We start from the raw sequence: 6,150 nt of genomic DNA on the forward strand, positions 1-6,150 counted from the left end.
TGGGGCCTTGGAAGCTCCAGGATGGAGTCCTAGAAGTCCAGATGCTAGCCAGTCCAGTCAGTATGTGGGCAGGCCAAGCCTCTGCCATGCTCCTAGCCCCTATTGGAGGGGGGCCTTCCATCCCATTTTGGACAACTTCTACTGCCAGGAAGCTTTCCTTGCATTTAACAAATTCTCTTCATGCTCATTTGGTCTCTGTGCAAGTGGAAGAAATCTAATTCCTCTTCCATGTGCCAGCCCTTTCCATCCTTGGAGTTGCTGCCTTTTCCTTCCCTCAGCCAGAACCTTCCTGGGTCTTAAGACAACTGAACTAGAGCCTCTAATTCTACCCACACCATTTACAGATGGAGAAACTGAGACTCAGAGGACAAGTGACTTGGGAAAGGCTACACAGCCGTAGAAGGCAGAGTCATGGTTTGAATCTTGTGCTTGAGAATGATCTTGAGATTCTCCTGAGGGAAGTCCTCCTGTCCAATGGGGCATATCTGAGAGACTGAGGTTTAGTTCTGTATACTCCTTGGTAGGAGGAACATTGATCGACTGGAGTGGAACTAGCCAGGATGGTATTGGATCAAATATAAAATCCTCTTAACATCCTTACTAACCTGGCCCCCTTGAACCTTTGGATACCTTCCTCCATACTAAATGCTCAGTGATGCAGTGACACTGGCCCCACGGGCTGTTCTTCACACACAACATGGGGCCCACATGCCTCCAGTTTCTGGCTTCCCTGGCTTTCTCCAAGCTTCAGCTAAAGCTGACCCTCCAAGGAGCCCTTCCCTAAATCCTAGTGCCTTCCCTCTGAGATGTATCCTCCACTGTATTCTGCCCATAGCCTGTCTGTCCATAGTTGTTTGCATGGTGATTTCTCCCCAGTAAGTAATGCCTCCTGTGAAAAGGGGGTGTTTATTGATAACAAATGTTGGAGCTGGGAGAGGCCTCCTCAGAGAGATGAAGAAACAGGATGAGTGGAAGGGACGTTCCCAGAGTCACTGGCGTATGAGGTTGCCTGTCCTGGTTCTGGTGCCTCCTGTTCAGTTTCCTCTGATGGCTTTTTCGTGAACTGAACTGTCATCCTTTCTTTAGTTTCATCCAATGGACTTGACCTCCCATGGTCTTCATTTTCTGAGAGCTGCTCCCTTCCCTTCTCTCCAATCCCAACGGTCCTCAGTGTACAGCAGCAACCCAGTGGAGTTGTGTTCTGAAGCTCGCCACTAGATGGTGGTGGAGAGAAGTTCCAGTCAAGTTGGAGTTTGTGTGTCTTTTTGGCTCTCTTCTGGGATTTTATTTTGGAAGGCAGGAGCATGGCTTCTAGCCCAGGGGAAGTCAGTTTGCAGGAGCATATTATCTCCCCTGCCCCCGGTAATCCCTCCAGAATTTACATTATTACTTTGCCTTGGAATCTGAAGTCCACAAGCATTAAGCACCTACTGTGAGCCAAGCATCAGAGGGACAAATGCTGACCTGGCATGAAGAGGCTACCTCCTAAAAGCTAGCCTTCTAAGCATGTGTCCCCTGCCATAGCATGGAGCGGGGATACCATAACCTGAGAGAGGAAGCCCCCTCTTTTTTCCTATTCCCCCTCCCTGGTTCAGAGAAGTTAAGTGATTTGTCTAGGGTCGCAAGCTCATGAATATCTAAGGAAGGATTTGGACTTGGATCTTCCCAACTCCAGGCCCCTTGCTTTCTCTGCTGAGCCACTTAGTTCCATCACTTCAGGGGAGAGAAGGGAGCAAGCAGGAACTTGGGAAGGCCACTTTGCTTTGGCACCTTGGAATATCTGAGTATCCTCTGTGGCAGGAAAAGGTGGCACTTCATGATGTTTGTGCAGGTGGGTTGAACTGAATGTGCTGGAGGATGTCCTGTCTTCCCCTTTTCATAGCCAAGGTGCTTGATAAGGCTCTTTAGGTGACCTGCCTTCTAGGGTCATCTGATCATTCCCAAATACAGACTGCTGCCAGCATCTTGGTGGCCAAGGTGGACTTTGGAAGTATTGGAAGCCCCAACTTGGGTGTTTTAACCCATCATCCTCCTATTCTGTAATCCAGACCCACCTCACAGTCAATGGGCCCCTACTGAGAGCCTACTCTACCAGCCAGGCATTGTGCTATGGGCTGGGGTTACCAAAGAGAAAAATGGGTTAGCTTCAGTACATCTGGAAGGATACATACAAAGGACACACACACACACACACACACACACACACACAGAGACACACACCACAAACTTATGAAAGTCTTGAGACAGGTTCTAGGTTAGCTAATCTTGGCATTCCTAGCACAAAACATACAACTCTGCACCAAGGTGCTTAATGATGATGATGTTTGTCCTTTATTATCAAAGAAGATGACAACAGCAGGGAGGTGATGCCAGGACAAGGAAATGTTGGCTGAGAGGAAGGTATTAGAACTGGAGAGATTTGAAAGACTTCTTGTAGGATTTGAGTCTTGAAGGAAACCTGATATTTTAAGAGACAGAGATGAGAAGGAAGTAAAGTTAGGTGTGGGGAACAGCTAATGCAAAGGCCTGGAGATGGGAAATGGAGCACCGTGTATGTAGTACAATAACTTCACTTTGACTGGGATTATTGAGTACATGCAAGGGAGTAATAAAACAGTAAGACTGGAAGGATAGGTGGGGGTCAAGTGATGAAGGGATTGAAAGGGAAAACAGGCCTTCTGGTTGATTGCTGACTCTAGGGAATTAGGGAGCTCCTCTCACACTTACTCAATAACCCTCAGGGCTGCCTGTCTCTGTCTCTGTCTCTGTCTCTCTCTCTCTCTTCTCTGCCTCTGTCTCTCTGTCTCTCTCCTCTATTTTCTCTCTCTTTCTCTCTGTGTGACTCCTCTGTCCCCAACTTCCCTTATTTTTTTCCTTTCACATTGGGAAAAAGAAAAAGAATGCTCTTGTAACAAAAAAGAATGCTCTTGTAACAAATAAAGTCAAACAAGCTCCTAAATTGACTATGTTTGAAAATGTATGTCTCATTTTGCACCCTCTCAATCCACCACTTCTCTGCCAGGAGGTGGGCAGCATGCTTCATCATTAGATCTCTGGATCAATGGTTGGCCATTGCATTGATCACAAATCTCAAATCTTTCAAAATTGTTTTTCTTTACAGTGTTATTGTGTAAATTGTCCTGGTAATGCCCACTTCTTTCTGCATCAGTTCATATGAATCTAAGTTTCATCATTTTTTAATAGTGCAATCATACTTTGACATCTATGCATTAATATTGGTTTATTTATTCACCAGTTGATTGGCACCCTCTTAATTTTCAGTTATTTGCCATCACAAAATAACTGCAATTTTAGTGCGTATGGATCTTTCTCTTTTTCTTTGATCTCTCTGAAGGAAAGGCTTAGTGAAAGTCCAAGGGTATGGACATAGATCTGAGTAATAAATTTGTTTTCCATCATCATCATCTTTGTGTTGGCTAGAGGGAGTGAAGCCCATGTAACCATTCAATGTCTACCAATTATCAACATTGTAAAGGAAAATAAATTACTTTTTTTTAGGTTTTTGCAAGGCAAATGGGGTTAAGTGGCTTGCCCAAGGCCACACAGCTAGGTAATTATTAAGTGTCTGAGACTGTATTTGAACCCAAGTACTCCTGACTCCAAGGCCGGTGCTTTATCCACTACGCCACATAGCTGCCCCTAAATTATCTATTTTTTTTTAGTTTTTTTTTCAAGGCAATGGGGTTAAGTGGCTTGCCCAAGGCCACATGGCTAGGTAATTATTAAGTGTCTGAAGCTGGATTTGAACTCAGGTACTCCTGACTCCAAGGCTGGTACTCTATCCACTGTGCCACCTAGCCGCCCCTATTATCTATTTTCTTAAAAGACTTTTTAAAACCTATGCTTCTCTGAAATTGAACTCCCCTTTTTATCATAGGCAGAGGATTTTTTTGCCTTTGTGATTACCATCACCTTTCCTTTTTCCCTTCTTTTGTGTCCCCCTGCATCTCCATCAAATCCTTTTTTTGATTCTAAATTGGAATATATTTTAGCATTCATTTTGTGTTACTCATAGTCTATAATTCTAATTCCCAAATAAAAGCTGCTTCTTTTAAAGTAAGTAAAGTTTACCTAATTAGTTCTTACATTGCTCCATGGGATGTTTAGATCTCAATATTTATTTATGTGGAGGTAATCTTAGCTGCAAGTATTCATAAGTTTCACATTTACAGCAGTGTAATGACCTTCTTGTGGGAGGGGCACAGTTGGCAGGACAGTACTAGATTGTTTCTGTTCCCAACTCCCTTCTGGAAAGGGCCCCCTGTTTCCTCCCTAGGTTTTAGGGTATCTGACCTTCTCTTCAGTAATCAGCTTTTACTCCCATCTCCCTACCCCCCATATTGAAGACTTGTGATTGAATCATTACATTGTGTTAAAGCAGTTAAACTTCCTTTGTCCTAGGGATATAGTTCACTAATCAGTTTTCACAGGATACAAACTATATCAAATATTAGAGAAAGGGCCCACATGAACCTTATGACCATCACAATGTTTGTCTTTCATTCTCAAAGAAGACCACAACATCAGGAAGGTGATGCCATGACAAGCATGTGAATTGAATTGGAGTGAGGGTTGCTGAGCTGTGCTGTCACCAGTCTCACTATCTCCTCCAAGGTCATCTGGATCCAGTGGCCAGATATGGATCAGGACAACTGAGATGGAGATATATGAGGCAATCAGTATTGAGTGACTTGTCCAATGTCATGTAGCTAGTAAATAAATGTCTGAGGCTGGATTTGAACTCCTGTTCTCCTGACTTCAAGACTAGTGCTCCATCTAGCTGCCCTTATGACCATCAGACAATTGGTTAATGACTTTCTTTGTTATTTAGGGAATTTATTTAGATGAAACTTGATTAAGAAAAGTAAATATCTCAAAGCCTTACCCAGGTAGGAAAAGTTCTACTTTTTGGACAGAGATTTCCTTTTCTGCCCTAATTTAAGTTCTGTGTATTTTCAACTAACTTTTGACTTCCTCAGTTTACCTTTTCTAATGGTATAAAGTATGCAATCTAAACTTCATCACCAACCCCAGGTTTCTTTACATTTGAAGCAAAATTTGGAGGCATAAAAATAGTTTAGATAATGAATGAGAAGACAACCTCAAATCGTGTGACTAGCCTGAGAAGGGAAAGTTGTGAGTGAACTTCCCTATATCCTTAAAGAGATGAGGCCACCTGAAGCTTTAGACTGAATTCTTTGCTTCACCACAAAATGTTCCCTCCCTGCAGTGTCTTGAGTTTTCTCATCTCTGCTCACCCATTTTCTTGTGGCTGTCACTTAGAACTTCACATGGTACTTTCCTTGTAACTTATAGTCTCAGAGAGTCTCCTGGGCTGCTGAGAGATTAGCAGGCTGAAGATCAACCAGAATGTGTCCGAGAGGAGACTAAGCCTTAGATCTATTGGACACCATACTCCATGCTGCTTCTCATGGAAAACATTTGTGATACCAACTTCAGGAAACCACTGACAGAAAGTCATCGTAAGAAACGACAGAATCTTGGAATATTACAGCTAATCTTTTTTCTTTGAGGAGTCTATGATCAGACTGAAAGTCTGACTTTCTCGAAGTTAACACTACTGGTTGAAAGAGAAGGGGAGGAAGACAGCAAGAAAGGACTAAGTACTTATTTCTTGAGAGAATGGAATTCAACTCTACCTTGTGAAGAAACCTAAATAAAGCTCTTGAGAGAGGGAATATTACCTGGGAGCCTGAGAGATCTGAATGGTGGCCCTATGTTTCCAAAGTTGAGAAGTCATCAGTTATAATGATGGTTAAAGATGGCTTTGTGGTCTCACCGCTGATGCATTGTAAATATTTATGTCTTTGTTTTTAATGTTTGTTATATTGGTAATAAATTATTTCACCTCTAATCTTAGTTTTTATTTAAGAGAGAAGAGGATTTTTATTAATGCAGAAGTTTTCATTGAAATTTGGTGTTTTAATTTTTTGTCATGGCCTCTATCCCTTGTTTGTTCATAGCCATGGCTATGAAAGGAACTTGATCTGGCACTCATCATTTTATTATGCTTTAACCCTTGACTTTAAATGTATATATCCCTTTTTAGCTTATAGTGAGACCATGTAAGATGGTGGTCTAACCCTATTATCTGCCAAACTGTTCCTC

Source organism: Macrotis lagotis, chromosome 2 (assembly GCF_037893015.1).
Source record: "Macrotis lagotis isolate mMagLag1 chromosome 2, bilby.v1.9.chrom.fasta, whole genome shotgun sequence".
NCBI lineage: Eukaryota > Metazoa > Chordata > Mammalia > Peramelemorphia > Peramelidae > Macrotis > Macrotis lagotis.